Raw genomic sequence first — 24,661 nt, forward strand, 5'->3', positions numbered from 1 at the left:
TGAAAACATTCAGTGTGACAACTTTAAGGTGTAAGAGTTTAAACGAGCAAATTCTCGTGTGTGTTTGATATTTTAACACTATTTTAAAATATGTTGATTATACAGTCGGTTATTTTAGAGCAAAGTCCAATGGGTTATGTGTTGTGTCAACCGTAGGAAATCGAATTCCGGATTTTAGCGTGGTAAGTCCACATACTTACCGCTGTCCCATCGGAGGGACATTTGAAAAGGGACCACATCGCTTTATTGTTAATAAACATAGCTCATAAGTTATGAGGGACATTTGAAAAGGGGATACATCGACATGATTGTTAATAAACGTAGCTCATAAGTTATGAGGGACATTTGAAAAGGAGGTACATCGACTTGATTGTTAATAAATGTAGCTCATAAGTTATGGTTAAAACACTGACAAATCGTTTAGACTATGTTTTTTGTGTGTGTTTTTCGTAGCATGCATGTTCCGAACGAAAAGCACAAGTAAACACATTCACAAAAACACAAATTTATTCACAAGTCGTGACAAAAGCTCAGGAAGTTAATGAAAGCAACCAAACCTGCAAACATACTTAAGTAATACCATACGTCACATGACTAGAGAGATAACATTCTTCAGTGTACTATCACTTCACATTCAATGTTCCACGTGCATAAAAGCTTCAAATAACGATTTTAGTATTTGACATTTTGAGGAACGGTGGAAGGACAATTCTAATATTTACAAAAGTTCAGGAAATGAGGGGGCAGTGAAATAGTTTTTTTTTTTTTATTTATAAACAACGACCGAAACACTGTTAATATTTTTTTAAAAGCAGAGAATAAGTAATATTTTAAATTTATTTTGACAGTTAAGCTACTGGATATGAAGTTAAAACTAATAGGTTTATGGTTAAACTGTACGGTATAGAGCTAAAAACCACCAGGAATATAGTTGAGCTGTTGACTGTAAAATTAAACAATCATGCGTACTCGGATCTAGAAACATTTTACGTTGAAATAAAGCAAATCGTGTTTACTCTAAACTCCGCAAAATAATTAAAGATTACTTCAACATATGATTTATAATTAACCAGAAAGTAACAGGAGTTAGTGTGTGTGTATTAATTATAAATAGCGTGATTAAATCCGATATTGAAACGTCAAAGGATCGCACGTGCGAAACAGGTTGGCATGTAGTTTGGTGTAGAAAAATGTGAACCCATGAGATCACAACCGCCAGATGACAGCACTAGTGTGCACGTTCAAGATGACAGCCGTCCACGAACCACCGTTTGAGTTCCTCTCTGTAAACTTTCACACATTGTCGTCAGTTTCAGCTAATCAATTACCAACTGAGACAGCAAGGCGTTTTGAAATGATCCGAATAAGATAAATGGACAAACATAGACGAACAGATAGCATATTTTTCATGCGTTATTTTTCTTTTCTTTTGAAACAAATATTTTAATTAATAAAGGGTTAATTATACTCGTTATACGTGACAGGTGAACAGACCTTTTGTTATTGTTTTTTCCTGGTACTTTGTATGAAAATGTCTATTTCTCGCAATTTGTTTTTATAAACCGGAAAACAATCGTTTCTTAGTTCTGACGAAATACAAAACACCCAAGCTCAGAAGTGAAAAATCACAACATACCCATAAAATATATGTCGTTGGGGTTTGTTTCCGCGCAAAGCTACACAGTACTAACTACCTTCAGTCCGCTGCGAGAACTGAACCCTGCAATTTTTTAGCATTGGAGGTCTTAAAACGTACCGCTGCTCCACCAGGAGGACTGAAATGTTTGTAAATTGTTTGCAAAGAATTACGTAGAAGTTACGTAGTTTCGATTATAACTAAGCCTTTTTCTCTTTAAAAAATAAAACGTTTTTGATGACTAGGTTTTAAATAACGACTAAACATTTACGTTCCGACAATGCGACGACAACAATGCTACCAGTATTCTATCAAGATTCTCACAGGTCAAAATCTTTGGTGTAAGTAACTACAGGGTGTTCGGAAAGTCACTGTGCAGTTTTTTAATCATATTTTATTCAGTCTATTTCAAGCCAGCAACTGATAGCGGTGTTTAGAAACAAAATAAGAAGGATCCAGGCCTGTAATGATGCCAACGGGAGTCATTTTCAACATTATTTATAATTGTCATTCATATTTACCTCCTGTATTCTATATTTTGAAACATGTCTGTTAATAAATATATAAGTGCACAGTGACTTTCCGAACACCCTGTATAACGAACTTGGTGAGTACAGACCCTGGGAAATCCGAACATGGTGAACTTAAAGTCGGAGATTTATAATAGAGCAATACCTCTTGTAAGACTAAACTTAGCTTATCATTATCTCAGATAATCAAACTGAAATTAAGTGCTTTGTTAAAGTTATTTGATTTGAAAGAGATTCTTGCTGGGGAAAAATTACTAGAGACTTATGGTACTCAACGACAAGTAAACAAGTCAAAAACATAAAGTATATCATCTTTATGTGTTTAATTCATTTTAAGTTAATGGATATTCGAAAAAGTTTAAATTAAATATTTGAAAAAACTTTCAAATGTAAGTGATGTCGTCTCGCACTGAGAATGGAATTTGTAATCATAATATAAACGACAGATAACGCGCACTCATTCGAATAAATATACCAATGTTCACAGTTAAATAAACAAAGTTTATCATAACTTTTCATGTGGTCTAATCTTTCCACCCTGCTTTTTTGTAAATGTACCAGTTCTGTGTTTGTCGAAGATAAAGTATTGATAATACGCGAAACATTTAGTTTACAAACATGTATTGCACACACGTGATGAATGCTTCTCAGTTTCAGATTATCTTCAGTAAATGGGGGAAGGGAGATGAATCGTTGACTCACAGTTAGACCTCACGTAAACATACGAGTTCCGAAACGATGTCTGATCCAAGCCGAAACGATGTCAGATTCATGCTAAAACCACGTCTGATCCATGCCCGAAACAATTTCTGAGCCACACCAAATCTATGTCTAATTAATTCCGAAACGATGTGTGACCTATGCCGAAACTATGTCTGATTCATTCCGAAACGGTATATGACTCACGCCGAAATGATGACCGACCCATGAATGAATCTGTAAACAAAGTGGGGATCTGAGGCTTAAAAGTCGCACTTAGACAAGTCCAAGGAGTCAAATCAAGTGAAATATAACTGATCATAAACTCATTAGATTCCTAATTTCGTTCACGAGCAGTAATTACCTTGGTCCACGAGCCTCGAGTAAAGAGTTTCATGTCTTACCTCGAGCTACAACATGTCATATGTTGACATTGAGTTCGATATAAAGGTCAGTTTCCAGATGATACCCAGCTGCATTTCGAGAGATTACAAGACCGTTAAGTCAGAAGTTTCACTGTTACGACCACAACGAAAGCTAGATGACTGGACTTCATCCCTGGTAGTTTTCCGGAACCTTGTCCTGTACTGTTCTCTGCGTTTTAAGTACCGAGGACAGCAGATGCACAGCAGCTTGGTAAAGGCTCTCCTGAAGTCACGACTCCAGCAAGCATAGATCACCGGGTTCATTCCAGAGTTAATCCATCCCAACCAGGTGACGATAGAGAAGACCAGGTCCGGCTTTACGATGCAGTTCTCGCCGCATATTCCCATCATCACGTTCGTAACGAAAAACGGTAACCAACAGAGGATAAACACACCCATCACAATTGCCAACGTTTTGGCTGCTTTCCGTTCTTTGGCAAGCTTGGCAAGTTTCCTACTGATGGAGAAACTTTTCGCCTGGCGGGCCGACACTCTTAAAGAAGTTCTCTCCGAGCACTCCCCATTAAAGCTCATGGAAGCTGAGCCACTGGAGTATCTGGCCTTATATGTTCTGGGCTCGAACATTCCACCCCTGTGGATTCGGAGGGTCAAAGCCGTCGTGTGCTCTCCGTTGCACGTTTGTACGAGCTTTGAACCCATTTTCAGACTGTGTTTTTGCTCCATAGCTGCACGGTAGATGCGGAAATAAGTAAACACCATAACAGTGAGAGGCAGGTAGAAAGAGATGGTGGACGAAAACACCAGGTATCCTACATCGTCCGTGAAGAGACACTGATAGGGGTGTGAGGGGGTTGTCATGGCCGCTCGCCACCAGGCGATGGCAGGAAAAGAGATCAAGGCCGAGCATACCCACACTAGGGCGATCAGCACGCCAGCCTTGGCTGGGGTCATTTTTCGAGGATAGCTGATTGGATCAGTGATGGCCCAGTAGCGATCAAGTGAGATGACGCAAAGGTTAAGAATGGACGCTGTGCTGGCCAGTACGTCAAAAGAGTGCCAAACGTCACACCAGTCTTGACCAAACATCCAGTATTTGTTCATGACTTCGTGAACTGCACTGAAGGGCATGACCACAGTCCCTACTAGGCAATCGGCCGTGGCTAGTGAAGCAATGAAGTAGTTAGTGACGGTGTGGAGGTATCGTTGCTTAGCAACTGCCACCATTACTAAGACGTTCCCGAAAATAGTAGCCACGCAGAAGATGCCAAGGACCACCGCCAGGGCAGGATAATGGAGCTCAACAACCTCAAAATCGGTAGCATTCGGCCAAACCGAGTTGTTTAATGATACGTTTAAATTGTTGTCAGCTGCTGTTGGTGCGTCTTCATGCCACGAGGCTGTAATTTCATCCAATAACGTGGCCGTAGTCGGCATATACCACAACCACGGCTTACCCATGGTGTGACAAAAGCACGATTAAGAAATGAAAACAGTAGCTCATTTTAAAGAGAAAAGTATCGAAATTGTTTTCAAGCCATTTAAGTGAGATATAAGTTTCGTTTGTAATAGAGTAGAATGATCAAATTCTACAGAAGTCTACACATGGTTTCTTTACCAATTGAATCCACTGCTGACAGCTAGTGATAGCCTTTTCAAGGTCACGTGATTTTTCCTAATTCGAAACGGGAAACAGAAACTTGAAAGATTATGTTAATAAACGTGCTTGATGTTTTTTCAGGGTTTTACCACCAGGGGTCTTGTGTTAACTGGTGAACTTGTCATCCGAGTCTTGACGCTGTAAAACAATTAACAGGACAGTAAAAAACAAGAAAAATAGACAGAAAATATATAAAAATAAACAGATGACAATATTGTGGTTCATTAACACATAGAAGACAACAAATTAAGAAAACTTAATGAAGTTAGCGATATTTTCATTGTATGGTTAGTAGACTTAAGCCTAATTATTATTATTTTTTTATAAACTAGCTAATAATTATTAACTAGTTTATGTTATATCTTTCTCGGCTGCTCATGTGCTGCTACCTTAAAAAAAATTGTGAATAACTACTTTCTGTGTCCGTCTTGTCAGGGTTTAACAACCAGTACTAAAAAATAATAATTCGTAATTAAGAATTTGGCTTAGGTGACCAAATATGCTGTTAATCATGACAACAATTAAACAACCCACATTATTAATGCTAAGTTTATAAGAAAGTTAATCTGTGTTGTTCACTGCAAAGTATAATATTACAGGCTGTTTGTTTATTTATTGTTATTGTTTTTCATAATGGGGGGATAACACGCAAAGCAACATAATAACCTACAATCTACCAACCTACAAATGGCCGACCCTGATTTTGAACTAGAAGGCAGCTAGTCAACAGCACACACTATTAAACTTTAACTACTGGGGTATAAAAATTAATAGTCGAATTCGACTGTCACTCTTATTGTAAACCCAAGAAACCCCCATCTTCCAAAAAATGGATTACTATTTCGCTGGAAAGTGACGCGAACCATAAATTATCGGATTCACTGTCCGGGCACACTGAGTCTTAGCAAAAATGATGTAAATGTTTTGTTTCATAGTTTGTAGAAGTACGTGTTACTCAGCTTCTAAATGTCGGGAAAAAACAAAGATGGAAAAACAGGAAACGTTACTTCTGTAAGTTTATCGAAAAGCTACACAAGGGGCGATCTGCGTTCTACCCACCATGGAGAATCTAATCATAGATTTTAGAGTTGTAAGCCCGTAACCTCACCGCTGACCCACCAGGAAACATCACATAAAAATAAAATCAAACGAGGTACTTCAAAGAACTACAAAAACTGTTTGAAAAATAAAAGCAGTTGAGTGTTAGGTAAATATTGTACAAGCGAAACGTTATCAAATCCTGCAACGGAATAGAATCTTGTAAAGAAACAAAAAGAAAAGAAGGGGAGGGAAAGGACCACAGATAAAAAAAAAGAAATTCTAAAGGTCATTAAAACAATTATATATGTCTGCACTCCAATGTCTCTGTGAAAAGCTTGAAGACATATAAGTTGAGGTTTCATTCATGCGTTCGACACGATATTTTCACGCTTAACAACAAAATAATGAAAGATAAATGCTTACTCTGATATATATGTAAGTTAAGCCTACCAACAGTCGAATTCGGTTCGACGTGACTTCAAATCAAAACTGCTATAATTATTTGTTTTGAATTTCGCTAAAAGGTAGACGAAGGCTATCTGCGTTAGCGGTCTTTAATTTAGCAGGAAAGGCAGCCAATCATCACCACCCACCGCTAACTGTTGGGCTACTCTTTTACCAACAAATAATGAAATTGACCGTCACATATAACGTCTCCACAGCTGAAAAGGTGAGCATGTTTGGAGTGACGGGGATTCAATCCACGAACCTCAGATTACGAGTAAACTCCTGGCCGTGTGGATAGAAGTGTAGGTTAATGAACAGATAGACATGTAGATAGATAAACAGATAGGTAGAGGTATAGATTTGAACCCGAGACACTCAAACTACGAATCGAGCGTCCTGATCGCCTGATCATCTGTTATAATAAATAATACTTAGTTTTTGTCTGTCCTGTAAACGTGCATTAGCGCGCATTTCATTTCAACGGATAAAAGTAAAAGCCGAATATAATATATATTATTTTAACATTTTGTATAAAAAATATGTTAGAAGTTAATCTTCTTTTTTTAAGTGTAACATTAAATAGTAAAGTAACATTATAATTATCAAGTCATCCCGTAAGTAATATTCGAAAATTTAATACAGAAAGTGTTTCATCAGAAGGCTGTAATAACTAAAATACGTAGTAGGACATGTATAAAAATGTCCAGACATATAACAGAAACTAACTCAACTCCACTTTTTCAGTCCATCAATCAAATAACCCCTCATGAAGATGGATGTGTCTGAGAAACACATTAGACATATGATGCTTTATGAGTTTAAAAAAAGGCAATAGTGCAGTAGAAACTACATAAAACATTCAAGGTGTTTATGGTTCAGTGTCTCTCAATGAAAGAAAATGTTGAAGGTGGTTTCAGAAGTTTAGTTCAAATGACTACAGCTTAAGTGATGCACCACGTTCAGGTCGTCCTATTGAGTTTAATGAAGACTTGCTGCTGGCTGCACTTGATGAAGATTGTGCTGTAACAGTTGAAGAGCTAGTACAGAAGCTTAATTCAACCCATTCAACAGTTCACCGTCATCTGCAACAGCTTGGAAAGGTATCAAAACTTGAAAAATGGGTCCCCCATGATTTGACAGAAGCCGACCTTAGAGCAAGAGTAAACATTTGCATTTCTTTGCACTCTCGTGAATGTAACTTACCTTTTTTGGACAGGTTAGTGACTGGAGATGAAAAATTGATATTTTGTAAAAGTGTTAAGCGCCGCAGATAGTAGCTCAGTGCAGGTAAACCAGTTAAAACACAGCCCACAATGGACCACCACTCTAGGAAAGTCTTGTTAAGTGTTTGATGGGATATTGTTGGTGTGATCCACTTTGAGTTGCTGCCACTGAACGTAACGATTACATCAGATTTCCATTGTTAACAGTTAGAGCGTTTGAATGTTGCACTGAAAGAAAAGAGCCCTGCTTTGATCAATCGTAAAGGTGTTGTGTTACACCAGAATAATACACGGCCCCATACAGCAAGGGTCACATTTGCAAAGTTGAAGAGCTAGACTGGGAAAAACTTTCACATTCTCCTTATTCTCCAGACTTTGCCCCATCTGATTATCATCTATTCCGAAGTTTGCAGAATTATCTTCATGGAAAAGAGCTTGGAACACATGAAGATGTCAAAACTACCCTCTCTACATTTTTTTTTTGGACCTGGCATGGCCAGGTGGGTTAAGGCGTGCGACTCGTAATCTGAGGGTCAAACATGCTCGTCCTTGTGATAACTGTTGTCTCAGTTCATATCGTTTAAGAGCCACTATTACAAAAAAATCCATTCCAAACATACGTAATTTACACGTCTTATTGAAATAAAGATTGTTTGTTTGTTTGTTTGTTTGTTTTTTAATTTCGCGCAAAGCTACTCGAGGGCTATCTGCGCTCCCCTAATTTAGCAGTGTAAGACTAGAGGGAAGGCAGCTAGTCATCACCACCCACCGCCAACTCTTGAGCTTCTCTTTTACCAACGAATAGTGGGATTGACCGTCACTTATAACGCCCCCACGGCTGAAAGGGCGAGCATGCTGGGTGCAATCGGGATTCGAACCCACGACTCTCGGATTACGTGTCGAACGCTTTAACACGCTTGCCGGGCCATGCTGGGCCACGCGAAATAAAGAAACGAGATCTTAAAGTGAAGAAAAATAAACGATGAATTATCCTGGACTATTGATTACTCAATGAAGGCTTCAAGACATCACACTAATTTATCCGTTTATCATTAATACATTATATATCCCGTTCTTAATATGCAGGGTTTGTTTTAAACCAATACAACTTTTAAAAAAAGGGGTTATCTTAAGTTTTCAGCGTTATTTTGCTCATTAACAGAAAATGATGAGAAGTGACATTATGAGTTAACCTCAGAACGTGCTTACGACGTTTCGCTTCAGGTGATTTTGTGCCGGCAAGAATGTTACGGAAATCATTAGACGAAATAATTTTTGCTGACGAGACAACTTTCCAATGTTTCGTTTCTAAATTAAGGTTTTCATTCTATTCGATATGTACAGTGTGTTATAATTGGTTACCTGTGGAAAGAAACGTGGAACGGGTGAGAATCAGCTGTTGGTCAATCTGTGTGTATTGTGTGAATCCACGTGTAAATAACAATAGAAATTGTACCTTATTCAGACTCGAACTGAAACTTTCACTTCTTAACTCATATTAATAAAATAAATAAATAAATCTGGCCAGGTGATTAAAGCGCTTGACTCGTGATTCGAGGGTCGCGGGTTAAAATCCCCGTCGCACCAAACATGCTCGCCCTTTCAGTCGTGTGAGCGTTATAATGTGACGGTCAATCCCACTATTTGTTGGTAAAAGAGTAGCCCAAGAGTTGGCTGTGGGTGGTGATGACTAGCTGCCTTCCCTCTAGTCTTACACTTTTAAATTAAGAAGAGATAATGCAGGCAGCCCTTGTGTAACTTTGCGCGAAATTCCAAAACAAACAAGCATTCTGACGAATACATACGTGACGACAAAATAATACAGACAGGGTTTCATTGTAGCAGACTTCCCACACCGACATCTGCAACATAGAGTGTCGTTCCCATGTCATCATTATGTTGATTCATTTGGATTCTAGTAGACATCTACGAAATAAGGACCCTATCCAACTTTGACACTGTGGGTACTAATTGTATTCATACAATTTGTGAGGCTAGATTCTTTATTCAATATGGTGAAGTCTCGGTTTCGCATCGTCAGTGGAGGAGGCGCTAACCACTTGTAATTTCAGGATATCATAAAACGTCTGATTAGGTGCATCATGAATCTGATTATATCTATGGGGAAGTAACTAAGTTGTTACTTTGGATTCGGGATTCTACAGATGAACGTGGAAAAATAGCCTCGCTCTGATGATGTATAGTGTTCAGATAAAATAAACTTATCATTTTTTATACCAGAGAGACTATCTCGACTATCCTTACAGTATTGCTGTGACGTAAGAATTAAAGGTCAAGCATAAAGGTTCGATCCCTTAAAAGAAAATCAGTATGGTTCGGTTTGTTTTGAATTTGCGCAAAATTACACGAGGGCTATTTACGCTAGCTCTCCTTAATTTAGCAGTGTAAGACTAAAGGAAAGGCAGCTAGCCATCACCACTCACCGCCAATTCTTGGGCAACCCTTTTACCAATGAATAATGGGATTTATCGTCATATTATAACGCTCCCATTGCTGAAAAGGCATGTTTGATGTGACAGTATTCCAAGCCGGGACTCGCATTAATTTATTTATACAAATCAGAGAAATGGTGTTTAACGTTTCGATAGGGGACGCTGATTCGTTGCAACGTAACGTACTGTTATAAAGTTCAACATATTAAGTCGTAAAAGTATGCAAATTGCTCAATAAAAGCAACGCAAGCACAAATAAATCAGTTTTTCAGCTTAAAATTCCATAGTTTCTTTAAAATGTTAAACTTTTGGCCTGCACTTCTAAAAACTTTAAATGGAAAGCATTTAAAAATTACAATGAAATACTTAAAAACTTGACACCTTTTAATTAAATGACTGATAAGACTATAATCACAGCTTAAATAGCGGTCGTCTGTGGTGGTTGCGTTTTTTAAAACAGGCTCAGACATTTAAGTTGCACGGTAATAACCTTCGTCTTGTTTCTTAAAACAGGCACATACATTGAAGTTGCTTAGCAATAAAGGTTTGTTTTTTTAAATTGAGTTTACGCTTACTGAATAATAAAGACTTATATTGTTTTTATGACCAGACTAAGTGATGAACTAATTCGTGAAATTCTTTAAAGGCTTTGACATTTTAGAACCTCATTGAAATTTGTACTTTCACTTCAAAGTATAGCCTAATCAGTGAGACCGTCATAACTATATATTACTGATAAAAGAGTATTGGTGTTTATGGAGTATTGGAGTCGTTGGTTTCTAAAATGTTATTCAAAAGGCAGGCCTAGTTTTAAATAATTTTTTTCAATATAATTATCATAATTAATATCGTATGGCATTAAAATAACAAAATAATGTTGAATAAAAAATAAAAACATCCCTATTCTTCTTTGTAGAGACAAAATAAACTTAATAAGAAATATAAACTTCATCAGTTTAGTTTAGTTCAAAACGAAACTTATCTTGTTCACAACTCAACTTTTGATTATGTTGCACTCCAGTCGATATGAAGAGTTGTAATATTGTGCGAAAGGCCTCGTCAGCCCTGCACATATCAGACATAATGCAGTTAAGATGTTTTTATCACTTTCTCTCGGAAGTTAATATTAATAAAATATAATAGATTTAATAAGATAACATCCGGAAACAATAAGGACAAAATTATATTAAGTATTAGCTGTGCATAATATTCTATACGTATAACAGTTAGAGAGCAAATATTCTAATAACAATTATTGTAGTTTACATCTAATAGTCCTACTTTATAATTATTGTAGTTTACATCTAATAGTCCTACTTTATAATTAGTGTAATTTACATCTAATACTCCTACTTTATAATTATTGAAGTTTACATTTAACAGTCCTACTGTACAATTATTGTAGTTTACATCTAATAGTCCTGCTTTATAATTATTGTAGTTTACATCTAACAGTCCTACTGTACAATTATTGTAGTTTACATCTAATAGTCCTACTTTATAATTATTGTAGTTTACATCTAATAGTCCTACTTTATAATTATTGTAGTTTACATCTAATAGTCCTACTTTATAATTATTGTAGTTTACATCTAATAGTCCTACTTTATAATTAGTGTAATTTACATCTAATACTCCTACTTTATAATTATTGAAGTTTACGTCTAACAGTCCTACTGTACAATTATTGTAGTTTACATCTAATAGTCCTACTTTATAATTAGTGTAATTTACATCTAATACTCCTACTTTATAATTATTGTAGTTTACATAAATAAAAAACTATATACTCACTTTACATCTAACAGTCCTACTGTACAATTATTGTAGTTTACATCTAATAGTCCTACTTTATAATTATTGTAGTTTACATCTAATAGTCTTACTTTATAATTATTGTTGTTTACATCTAATAGTCCTACTTTATAATTAGTGTAATTTACATGTAATACTCCTACTTTATAATTATTGAAGTTTACATCTAACAGTCCTACTGTACAATTATTGTAGTTTACATCTAATAGTCCTACTTTATAATTAGTGTAATTTACATCTAATACTCCTACTTTATAATTATTGTAGTTTACATAAATAAAAAACTATATACTCACTTTACATCTAACAGTCCTACTGTACAATTATTGTAGTTTACATCTAATAGTCCTACTTTATAATTATTGTAGTTTACATCTAACAGTCCTACTGTACAATTATTGTAGTTTACATCTAATAGTCCTACTTTATAATTATTGTAGTTTACATCTAATAGTCTTACTTTATAATTATTGTAGTTTACATCTAATAGTCTTACTTTATAATTATTGTTGTTTACATCTAATAGTCCTACTTTATAATTAGTGTAATTTACATCTAATACTCCTACTTTATAATTATTGAAGTTTACATCTAACAGTCCTACTGTACAATTATTGTAGTTTACACCTAATAGTCCTTCTTTATAATTAGTGTAATTTACATCTAATACTTCTACTTTATAATTATTGTAGTTTACATAAATAAAAAACTATATACTCACTTTACATCTAACAGTCCTACTGTACAATTATTGTAGTTTACATCTAATAGTCCTACTTTATAATTATTGTAGTTTACATCTAATAGTCCTACTTCATAATTATTGTAGTTTACATCTAATAGTCTTACTTTATAATTATTGTTGTTTACATCTAATAGTCCTACTTTATAATTAGTGTAATTTACATGTAATACTCCTACTTTATAATTATTGAAGTTTACATCTAACAGTCCTACTGTACAATTATTGTAGTTTACACCTAATAGTCCTTCTTTATAATTAGTGCAATTTACATCTAATACTCCTACTTTATAATTATTGTAGTTTACATAAATAAAAAACTATATACTCACTTTACATCTAACAGTCCTACTGTACAATTATTGTAGTTTACATCTAATAGTCCTACTTTATAATTATTGTAGTTTACATCTAACAGTCCTACTGTACAATTATTGTAGTTTACATCTAATAGTCCTACTTTATAATTATTGTAGTTTACATCTAATAGTCTTACTTTATAATTATTGTAGTTTACATCTAATAGTCTTACTTTATAATTATTGTTGTTTACATCTAATAGTCCTACTTTATAATTAGTGTAATTTACATCTAATACTCCTACTTTATAATTATTGAAGTTTACATCTAACAGTCCTACTGTACAATTATTGTAGTTTACACCTAATAGTCCTTCTTTATAATTAGTGTAATTTACATCTAATACTTCTACTTTATAATTATTGTAGTTTACATAAATAAAAAACTATATACTCACTTTACATCTAACAGTCCTACTGTACAATTATTGTAGTTTACATCTAATAGTCCTACTTTATAATTATTGTAGTTTACATCTAATAGTCCTACTTCATAATTATTGTAGTTTACATCTAATAGTCCTTCTGTGTAATTATTGTAGTTTACATCTAAGAGTGGCCTGGCATAGCCAAGCGCGTAAGGCGTGCGACTCATAATCCGAGGATCGCGGGTTCGGGCCCGCGTCGCGCCAAACATGCTCGCCCTCCCAGCCGTGGGGGCGTTATAAGTTACGGTCAATCCCACTATTCGTTGGTAAAAGAGTAGCCTAAGAGTTGGCGGTGAGTGGTGATGACTAGCTGCCTTCCCTCTGGTTTTACACTGCTAAATTTGGGACGGCTCGGTGCAGTGGGCTAACAACCTACTCACTTAAATACTTGTTGAAGAATCCGCAAGCGATTGCGGCCCTATATTCCTAGATGGAATTTAATGGTGATAACATTACTAACTAACATCTAATATTACTACTGTATAATTATCGTATTTTACATCTAATAATAGTAACGTGTAATTATCATATTTCACATCTGATAACCCTAAACTCTAATGATCGTATTTCACATCTAATATCCCTACTATATAATTATAATATTTCACACGGTAAAATGTTTTAAAGACAAACAACAACAATAGCTCAGATACATGACTCGTTAACACTACCTGTGTCACGAACTAGGTGTTTCATCTACCACATCTCGAGTGTAGAGAGTATCTCCTACCCTGTGTCGTATACAAGGTGCTTCACCTATCCGACTTTTTTTAATAAACCTTTTACAGAAGAAACTGTATAAATGTTTTCAAGAATAACCTACACCTTTTGTAAAGGAGAAACTTTGTGACATGTAATATGTAGCCATTATCTGCATTGTTTCCTTCCGTGGAAAATGTTAATGTATAATATTAATTTTCGACCTGAGAAAGTCAACCATTCCGATCAAAAACACAAACAATCCCAGTAATAAGTACAACTAATTAAATATACTGTTTCTTACACGATCATTTTATACGAAAAACACAAATAATTGTTTGGTATTATCGCTGTTATCGATATTTTTGGTTGTAAACTGATTTATATAAAAAGGAGTATGAATTTAAAACTGGTTAGTGATGAGTCAGTTCAACTTACCAGTTAGAAATATGTTAATGTGAATGTCTCAAGCTTCGTGTAGTTCATACATTTTACACGAAAAACCTGTAAAACGTCATATTGTCTCGTCACTTTCTTCACCCACTAACTTACGTTTTACCAAGAAATCGTAGAACACGTGCTGTCGAAACATCTGTTTTGCCTGAGCAACAGATGAAAGGGAAACCGAGACAATAGGTTAAATGCAGATATATTTGGTTAAAGGTTATCGCTTTCTTTTTGTTGAATATCATATGTACACATCTATGTTTGACAAACGTAATGAATGCTCTCGATAGTTAAAACACAACATCTTTCTTTGATACCGCATTCATATATCTGTTTCAGAGATCATTCTCTATTTTTATATTATTTTATGTTATATTAATATTATGTTATATTTATTATTATATTATATTATTATATTTTTATATTAGCATACGAACTTAGGACTAACCTCAATTTCCTATGTTGGCTGAGCTTCGTCATTGTGGGGTTTATGGCCGAAAATGTCGTTAAGAGCGAGGGCACATAACTGGTAAAAGAATGGATACTGATAGTTATAATTAAAAACGTAATGACAAGTTTATGTAACTGGACGTAAGCCTTATAAGTAGCTTGAGAATTGTTTACGTTGACGAAATTCATTAACAAAGAAATTAAGGGTTACCTTGTTTCGTCAGTAGGTGCCTAACATGGTTTATGAAACCCTAAATTTTCTTCTCAATGTTTCTAAAACACTTATATACAAATATCGAGCTCGTGTATCAAATACGAACATGTGTTCATATTCCCACTTTCAACAGGACGTTACTGATAATAACCAACTACACGAGATTATGGAAAATTAGTGAACAGAATAGTGAACCAGCGAAGTCTCCGTTTCCGAGCAAGACTGCCGTTAAACATAACTGTCTACACCGCACCATGCCTTATCCGGCACTATTGTATCATCATCTTGGCGTATGTGATGTAGTGATATGGAGAAGCCGACATCCAGCGGAGACGCGTCTGCTCTGTTCCTGACGTAAAATGGAAGGTTCTTTCCAGGCACGTTTAGCTTTACGACTGTATACCCGCGTAGAAATATATTTAGGGCCCAGCATGGCCAAGCGTGTTAAGGCGTGCGACTCGTAATCCGAGGGTCGCGGGTTCGCATCCCAGTAGCGCCAAACATGCTCGCCCTTTCAGCCGTGGGTGCGTTATAATGTGACGGTCAATCCCACTATTCGTTGGTAACAGAGCAGCCCAAGAGTTGGCGGTGCGTGGTGATGACTAGCTGCCTTCACTCTAGTCTTACACTGCTAAATTAGGGACGGCTAGCACAGATGGCCCTCGAGTAGCTTTGTGCAAAAATTCAAAAACAAACAAACAAACAAATAGAAATATATTTATTTACGAGCCTTCTGAATTAAAAAGAATGCTTTAGATTTGTTTTGGTTTGTATAGAATTAAGCACAAAGGTACACAATGGACTATATGTGCTCTACCCAATACGGGTATCAAAACACGGTTATTAGCAGTGTGAATCCGCAGACATACCGCTACACTGCTTGGGGGCACTAAGTGATCAACCAAACTCGTATGTCTTCCGAGATATCGTATAAATTTAACACGTCTTGAGTAACAATCATATAAAAGTTTAAATGGAAATAACGTCTATGGAGCCTCTGACGTAAAACACATGTATGTAAAATCTGTAGTGTGGCAGGTACGTCCAACTAGTAACGTCTACGTCAGCCCATGTTATAACATGTTAAAATGTCTAGTGAAGTAATATGTAAATACAATGAAATATATAAGTCTATTAATTAAGCTATGACTGCAGGGAAAATTATAGAATGTTAACAATCTGTACGTTCAATAATTACATGCAGTATCTATCTCTAAAGAAAATCTAGGCCCGGAATGACCAGGTGGTTAAGGCACTCAACTCGTAATGTGAGTGTTGCGGGTTCAAATCCCCGTCACACCAAACATGAGCGAGCCCCTTCAGTCCTTTCTACCTAGTTACTGCCAATGTAACCTCATAATTTCGCCCACTATTTCGTTATTTTAATCTGTCTTGCTGTTTGTAATCATGGTCTCCTTCACCCTTTTCAACACCGACCTTTGTCTGAAACATTCACCACCATCTTCTCGCTCTAACATTCAACTTTCCATATACATCTCTTGTCTTTCTTTTCCAGATTCCATTCTCTTTCCAACATTCCTCATTCCCCCACTGTGCTATTCTCTCTCCAACATTCCTCATTCCCCACTGTGCTATTCTCTCTCCAACATTCCTCATTCCCCACTGTGCTATTCTCTCTCCAACGTTCCTCTTTCCTTTCTGTATTTCTTTCTCTCCATATTCATTATTTTCCCCACTGTGCTGTATATTTCTTTCTCCAATATTCTCGTTTCCCCACTTGTGTTCCTTCCCCACTTTCTTTCTCCAATATTCCTCGGTCCCCACTGTTCTGTTCTCTACTGTTTCTGTTCTCTCTCCGGCGTTCCTCGTTTCCCCACTGTTGCTGTTCTCTCTCCAAGCGTTATTCGTTTCCACCACTGTGTATTCTCTCTCCAAGCGTTCCTCGTTTCCCCGTGCTGTTGCTCTTCGATTTCTCTCCCGTTGTTGCTGTTCTCTCTAAAGGTTCTTTTTACCACCGTTATATTTCTCTCTCCAACGTTCCTCGTTCCCCCAGCTGTGATGTTCTCTCTCCGACGTTTCCTCGTTCCCCACTGTGCTGTTCTCTCCGGCGTTCCTCGTTTCCCCACGTTGTTGCTGTTCTCTCTCAAGATTCTTCATTTGCCACCGTTAATATTTCTATATATCTCCGACGTTCCTCGTTCCCCGTTGTTTGCTGTTCTCTCTCAGGTTTCTTCATTTCCCACCGTTAATATTTCTCTCAGCGATTTCCTCGTTCCCTCGTTTCCAAAGGTTATTTAATTTTGCTGTTCTCTCTCCAACGTTCCTCGTTCCCCCCGCTGTTCTCTCAACGACGTTCCTCGTTTCCCCGTTGGTGCTGTTCTCTCTCTAAAGGTTATTTCATTTGAAGTGGTAATATTTCTCTCTCCGGCGTTCCTCCCCCACTGTGATGTTCTCTCTCCAGCGTTCCTCGTTTCCCCATTGTTGTTGTTTTCTCTCCCAAGATTCTTCGTTTCCCATTTGGTGCTGTTCTCTCTAAGAGATTCATTTTTTCCTCTCTCTCAGCGTTCCTCGTTAATATGTTCTCTCTCAGCATTCCTCATGCGTTTCCTCGTTTCCCCCTTTTGTGCTGCTGTTCTCTTGCTCAGCGTTCTCTCCACTGTTATATTTTCTCTGTATTCTCTGTTTCACGTTTCTCCAAGCGTTTGTTGCTTTTTCTCTCCAACGTTCTTCGTTTCCCCATTTGGTGCTGTTCTCTCCAAAGATTCTCTCGTTTCCCCACTTTTGCTATTCTCTCTTGACGTTCTTGTTCAGGTTCCTCTGTTTTCTCTCCGGCGTTCCTCGCATTTTCCCCTGATGTTTGCTGTTCTCTCTCCAAGCGTTCCTCGTTCCTTGCTGTTCTCTCTCGGCGTTGCTTTGTTTCCCCCACTGTGTTGCTATCTCTCGTTTCTTCGTTTCCCAACGTTCTCTTCGTTTTCTCGTTTCCCCACGCCTTTGTGCTGTTCTCTCTCCAGCGTTCCTCGTTTCCCCCTTTGTGCTGTTCTCTCTCCAGCGTTCCTCGAGTTCATTGTTGCGTTCTCTCGGCATTATTCAGTTTCCACTGTGCTGTTCTCTCTCCAGCGTTCCTCGTTCCCCCAGTGTTGTATTCTCATCCAACGGTTCTCGTTTCGACGTTCATCGTTTCCCGTTCTCTTATCTCCAACGTTCTTGTTTCCCCACTGTGCTGTTCTCTCTCCAGGCGTTCTTCGTTTCCCCCAGCTTTGTTTTGCTGTTCTCTCTCCAGCGTTCTCTCGTTTCCCCACTTTGTTGCCTATTCTCTCTCCAGCATTCCTCGTTTTCCCACGTTTCGTTCCCCATGCTGTTTCTCTCTCCGGCGTTCCTCGTTTCCCTTGATGGTTGTGTACTCTCTCTATCAACGTTCTTCGTTTTCCTTTCTGTGCTGTTCTCTCTCCAACGTTCCTCGTTTCCCCATGTTGCTATTCTCTCTCCAGCGTTCCTCGTTTCCCCGTTGTTGTACTATTCTCTCTCCAAGCGTTCATCGTTCCCCCACTTTTGTCGTTTCTCTCTCCAGCATTGGGTTTTCGTTTCCCCCATTTGCTGTTCAATTCTCTCCTCAGACGTTCCTCGTTTCCCCACGGTTGTTGTATTTCTCTCTCCAGCGTTCCTCGTTTTCACGCTGTTAGCTTATTCTCTCTCCAAGCGTTTCTTCGTTTCCCCACTGGTGCTGTTCTCTCTCCAGCGTTCTTCGTTTCCCCGCTGTTGCAATTCTCTCTCAGCGTTCCTCGTTTCCCCACTTTTGCTTTCTGTTCTCTCTCGGCGTTCCTCGTTTCCCCACTGTGTGCTGTTCTCTCTCAGCGTTCCTCGTTCACCACTGTGCTGTTCTCTCTCATTTACGCGTTCTTTCTCGTTCGTTTCTCTCCCACTTGTTGTATTCTCTCTACTTCCGTTCATTCTCCAGTACGTTTTCATAATTTTCCCCCTTGTGCTGTTCTCTCTCCAAGCGTTCCTCGTTTCCCCCACATTGCTGTTCTCTCTCCGGCGTTCAGCGTTCCTCACTGTTTCTTCTTTTCTATTCTCTCTCCAGTTCTGTTCACCTCGTTTCCACGCATTCCTCTCGTTCATTCTCCAGCGTTCATCGGTCTTGTTATTCTGTTCTCTCTCACGCGTTCTTCGTTCTACTTGCTTTTGGCTGGCTGTCTCTCAGCGTTCCTCGTTTTCACATGTTTGTTCTGTTTCCTCCAGTTCTTTCCAACGTTCCGCATTGCTCTCTATCGAGCGTTCCTCGTGTTCTTTTACGCGTTCTTCGTTTTCCCCACTGTTCTCTATATCAGGCGTTTTCCTCGTTCTCATTAAATCGTTTCCCCGCTGGTTTCTGTTGCATAGCGTTCGTTTCTCTCCGAGCGTTCCTCGTTTCCCCCTGCTGTTGTTCTCTCTCCAGCGTTTCATCTGTGTTCTCCGACGTGTGCTGTTGTTCTTTCTATGTTCTCTCCAGCGTTCCTCGGTCCACTGTTCTGTTCTTTCTCCGGCGTTTCATCGTTTCACCAGCGTTTCCTTGTTTGGCTGTTCTCTCTCCGGCGTTCATCGTTTCCCCACTGCTAGCTGTTCTCTCTCCAGCGTTCTCTCTATCCAGGCGTTCCTCGGTTCCCCGTTCTCTCAGCGTTTTTCACACGCCACTGTTCTTCAACGTTCGTCGTTTCTCTGTTAGCGTTCTCTCGTTTCCCACTTGTCTTGTATCTCTCTCAGCGTTCCTCGTTCCCCTTTGTTCTCTCTAAAGGTGCCACCGTTAATTGTTTATCTCTCCAGCGTTCATCGTTCCCCCTACTGTGCTGTTCTCTCTCGAGCGTTCCTCTCTCCGTGCTGTTTCTCTCCAACGTTCCTTCCCTTTAGCTGTTCTCTAAAGTTATTTATTTGCCCACGTTTGTATTCTCTCTCAGCATTCATGCTTTATTCTCTCTCAACGTTCTTCGTTTCCCCATCTATTGCTTCCATTTGCCCACAGTTTCTCTGTTTCTTCGGTGTTCTCAACGTTTCTCTCTCAGTTCTTCCACTGCTGTTTCTCTGTTCCTCGTTCCCCCCATGTCTTCTCTCTCCAACGTTCCTCGTTTCCCCTGTTGGTTCTATTGCTTTCTCTCTATTCAGCTCGTTTGCCCACTTTCGTTTCCTGCGGTCCCCGCTGGACATTCTCTCTCCAACGTTCCTCGTTTCCCCGCTGTGCTGTTCTCTCTCCAACGTTTCCTCGTTCCCCCACGTTGCTGTTCTCTCCAGCGTTCCTCGTTTCCCCACTGTGTTGTATTCTCCGGCGTTCCTCGTTTCTTCCCAAGGTTATTTTCGTTCCCCCTGCTTTATTCTTTCTCTCAGCGTTCTTCGTTTCCCCACTGTGCTGTTTCTCTCTCCAGCGTTCCTCGTTCCCCACTGCTGTTCTCTCTCTCAAGCGTTCTTCGTTTCCCCTTGTGTGCTATTCTCTCTCTCAGCGTTCCTCGTTTCCCCACTGTTTTATGTTCTCTCAGCGTTCGTCGTTTCCCCACTGTTGTGTTCTCTCTCCAGCGTTCCTCGTTTCCCTACTGCTGTTATTCTCTCAGCGTTCATCGTTCTGTCGTTTTCCATTTCTCTCTCAATGCTTCACTGTTACTTTCCTCGTTTCACAGTTCTCTTGGTGTTCTCTCCAACGTTCGTCGTTTTCCCCCTGTTGCTGTTTTCTCTCCAACGTTATTTCCTCGTTCCCCGCATAGTATTGTTCTCTCCAAGCGTTTCATTCGTTTCCTTGTTTGTTGCTGTTCTCTCTCCAGCGTTCTTCGTTTCCCCACTTGGTCCGTTAATTCTCTCTCCAGCGTTTCATCGTTTCCCCCGCTCCAGTGTTCTCTCTCAGACGTTCATCGTTTTCCCACGTTGCTTATTTCTCTCCAGCGTTCATCGTTTCTTTTGCTTTCCTCTCCTCTGCGTTCCTGAGTTCCCCATCTCTCATCAGCGCGTTGAATTCTCTCTCTCGTTCCCACCGTTGTTATTATATCTCAAGCGTTCTTCGTTTCCCCACTGTTGCTGTTCTCTCTCAGCGTTCCTCGTTTCCCCGCTGTCTGGTGTCTCTCTCAACGTTCTCCCTGCTGTTGCTATTCTCTCGTTTCCCCACTGTTATTTTCTCTCCAGCGTTCTTCGTTCTTTGCTGTATCTTTCTCTCTCAGCGTTCTTCATTGCCCACGGTGCTGTTCTCTCTCTCAAACGTTTATCGTTCTTCGTTTTGCTGAATCTCTCTTTCAAAAGGTCCTGTTGTTGTGTTCTCTCTCAGCGTTCCTCGTTTCCCCGTTGGTGCTGTTGCTTGTTCTCTCTCCAAGGTTCTCTCGTTCCCGTTTGGTAGCTGTTCTCTCTCCAGCGTTCATCGTTTCCCCTTTTGCTGTTGTTCTCTCATCTTTCGGCGTTTTCCGACGTTTCCGTTTCTCCCGTTGCTGTATTCTTCGTTTGCTGGGTATATTTATCTCTCCCGGCGTTCCTCGTTTCACCCGTTGTTGCTTTTCTCTCCAAAGTTCTTCGTTTCCACCGCTTGTCATTGCTGCTCTCCAGAAGCGTTTCCTTCGTTTCCCCCTTTGGTTCATTTAACTCTATCCCGACGTTCTCGTTCCCCGTTGTTGTGCTTTGTTCTCTCCAAAGTTCGTCGTTCCCCACTTCGGTAACTGTTCTCTCTCCAACGTTATTCCCGTTTCCCCACTTTTGGGTCCATTTTCTCTCTCCAACGTTCTTCGTTTCCCCCCACTTTTGTGCATTCTCTCTCGACGTTCCTCATTTCATACACCGTCGTTCTGTTCTCTCAAGGCTATTCCTCGTTTCCCACTTGCTGTGCTGCTCTCTCCGGCGTTCTTCGTTTTCCACTTCGGTAGTATTCGCTTCGACGTTCATCGTTTCACCATTGTAGCTGTTCTCTCTCCAGCGTTCCTCGGTCATCCCCCGCTGGTAACATTCTCTCTCTCAGTATTCTCGTTTTCCCCGTTTCTTCCTTTTTTCCCGGCGTTCCTCAGGTCCCCTGGTTATGTTCTCTACTCCAGCGTTCATCGTTTCCCCACTGTGTTATTCTCTCTCCAGCGTTCCTCGTTCCCTCCATCAGGATATTTCTTCTTTCTCCACATTCTCATTGCTCTACATTAGTTTATTCTCCAAATTCTCATTCTCTTAATTGTAAGAGCATGTTCTCTTCTCCAACATTCTTATTTCCCTCTAAGCATATTTCTCTATTCAACATTCCCTATTCCACACTGTGGTTTTTCTAATATTCTTTTCTATTTCTGACATGTATTCTTTTTCTAATATTCTCTTTATTCTACTCAGTGCTTTTACTAATTATTTATTTATTGAATTTATTCCACCACTATTTTATTTCTATTCAGTGATCTTTTCCATTATTCTATTATTCTATTCTTTTTCTAACATTTCCATATCCCTCCATTGTATTTTTCTCCAATATTCCTTTATTCTCTACTAGGTGTTCTTTTCTCCAATATTCTTTATTCCCTCATCACTAGCATTTCCAATATTCCTTAGTTCCCTCATTTGTATTTCCTTTCTCTTTGTAATTCATTCTCTACTGTACTGTACATCTTTCTCCTGAATATTCATTATTCCTCTACTCAGTGATTTCTTTCTCCAATATTCTTTATTTCTCTATTAGTATTTTTCCATCTCTTATTTCATTCTTACTTATGTTTTTCTAATATTCTTTATTCTACCCATTGTGTATCTTTCTATCTCCAATATTCATTATTCTTTCTACTTGATATTTTTCTTCTCCAATATTCCTCATTCCATCACATTAGGTTATATTCTTTCTCCAAATTCTTTTATTCCTCTTACTTGTCTCTTTATTTCTCCTACATTAGGCTTCTTCTCCAATTTTCTCACTCATATCAGGTATTTCTTCTTCCAACATTCCCTATTCTCCACTACTCAGTATTTTTTCTCCAACATTCTTATTCTCCATTAGGTTATTTTCTTTCTGATTCTCATAATTTCATTCCCCTATTCCCATGATTCTCTCTAATATTTCTGTTTATTTCTATCAGGGTTATTTTCTTTCTCCAACATTCTCATTATTCTCACTTGTATTTATCCTTTTTCCACATTTCTATTTCTATTAGTTATTTCTCTTCCAACATTATATCCCATCAGTTATTCCTTCTCCAACATCTTCTTATTCTCTACTCAGGCTATTTCTTTCTCCAACATTCTTTGATTCTCCATTAGTATTTTACTTCTTTCTCCAATATTCTTTATTCTCCAGTTTTCTTTTCTCCAACATTCATTTCATTCCTATTAATTATTACTTTCTCCAATATTCTTCTTCTCTTCACTTTCAAGTTATTTTTCTAACAATATTCTCATTATTCTCTACTTGTAAGTATTTTCTTTCTAATATTCTCCTTCTCAACTAAGGTGTTTTCTTTCTCCAATATTTTCTCTATTCCCTCACTGTAGGTTATTTCCTTTTCTCTAATATTTTTATTCTCTACTGTGTTTTCCATTCCACATTTCTATTCCCTCACTGTGTTTTCTTCTCTCAATATCCATTATTCTCTATTGTATACTTCTTTCTTCCAATATTCTCTTGTAGTTTCTTCTTTATATTCTTTTATCTAAGTATTCTTCTCCAACATTCCCTTCAATTTGTGTTATTCTCTACAAATATTCCATTATTCTACATGTCAGGTTTTCTTCTCTCCAATTTCATTCTCACTAGGTTATTATTCTCCTTTCCAATATTTTATTCTACATCAGGGTATTTTCTTTCTCAATATTCTTTATTCCTCACTATTGTTATTTTCTAAAATTTCTATTTCCTATCAGGTATTCTTTCTTTCTTAATATTCTTTATTCTAATTCAGTTATTTCTTTCTCCAATATTCATTATTCTCTACTATTATATTCTTCTCCAATATTCTTTATTCTATTACCCACTGTGTTCTTATCCAATATTCCTTATTCCACTGTGATATTTCTTCTCCAATATTCTTTATTCTCTATTAGTATTTCTTTTCTCCGATATTCTTTATTCTCCACTAGTTATTCTTTCTAATATTCTTATTACTCCACTCTACACTCTCCATTATCTTCTCTACTAATATTCTCTTTATTCTACTGTGTTTATTTTCTCCAATATTCCTCTATTCTCACTAAGAACTTCTTTTTCCAATATTCTCATTCTCTACTGTGTTGTATTTCTTTCTCTCCAACATTTATTCTTATTCCTCTATCAGGTTTATTTCTTTCCAACATTATTTATTCCTCTACTGTGTATTTCTTTTTCCACATTCTTTATTTCTAACTGTGTTCTTATTCCAATATTTCATTTATTCTCTACTGTAGTTTCTTCTTCTCATAATCTATTCCTTTATTTCCACCATTGTTTCCTATTTCTTCTCCAATATTCATTATTTCTAACTCAGTTTTCTTCCTCATTCCTATTTATTTCTATTTCTATCATTGTTATTTCTTTCTTCC

The 24,661-nt window shown here is 37.9% G+C and overlaps 1 pseudogene across 7 annotated transcripts in view; it reads right to left on the bottom strand.

Annotated features, from left to right (window-relative positions):
• Positions 1-489: 489 nt before the first annotated feature.
• Positions 490-24,661, bottom strand: part of LOC143257376 (dopamine receptor 2 pseudogene) — an 86,259-nt pseudogene continuing 62,087 nt past the window's right edge. For 5 of the 7 annotated variants that reach the window (XR_013031827.1, XR_013031823.1, XR_013031825.1 and 2 more), the window contains one exon: positions 490-5,046. The product of XR_013031827.1 is annotated as a dopamine receptor 2 pseudogene, transcript variant X5 (transcript). Of the gene's footprint in view, positions 5,047-15,010; positions 15,089-24,661 lie in introns of all 7 variants that reach the window. The other 2 variants (XR_013031826.1, XR_013031824.1) reach the window with 1 other exon arrangement.

Source organism: Tachypleus tridentatus, chromosome 7, assembly GCF_004210375.1.
Source record: "Tachypleus tridentatus isolate NWPU-2018 chromosome 7, ASM421037v1, whole genome shotgun sequence".
NCBI classification, from domain to species: domain Eukaryota; kingdom Metazoa; phylum Arthropoda; class Merostomata; order Xiphosura; family Limulidae; genus Tachypleus; species Tachypleus tridentatus.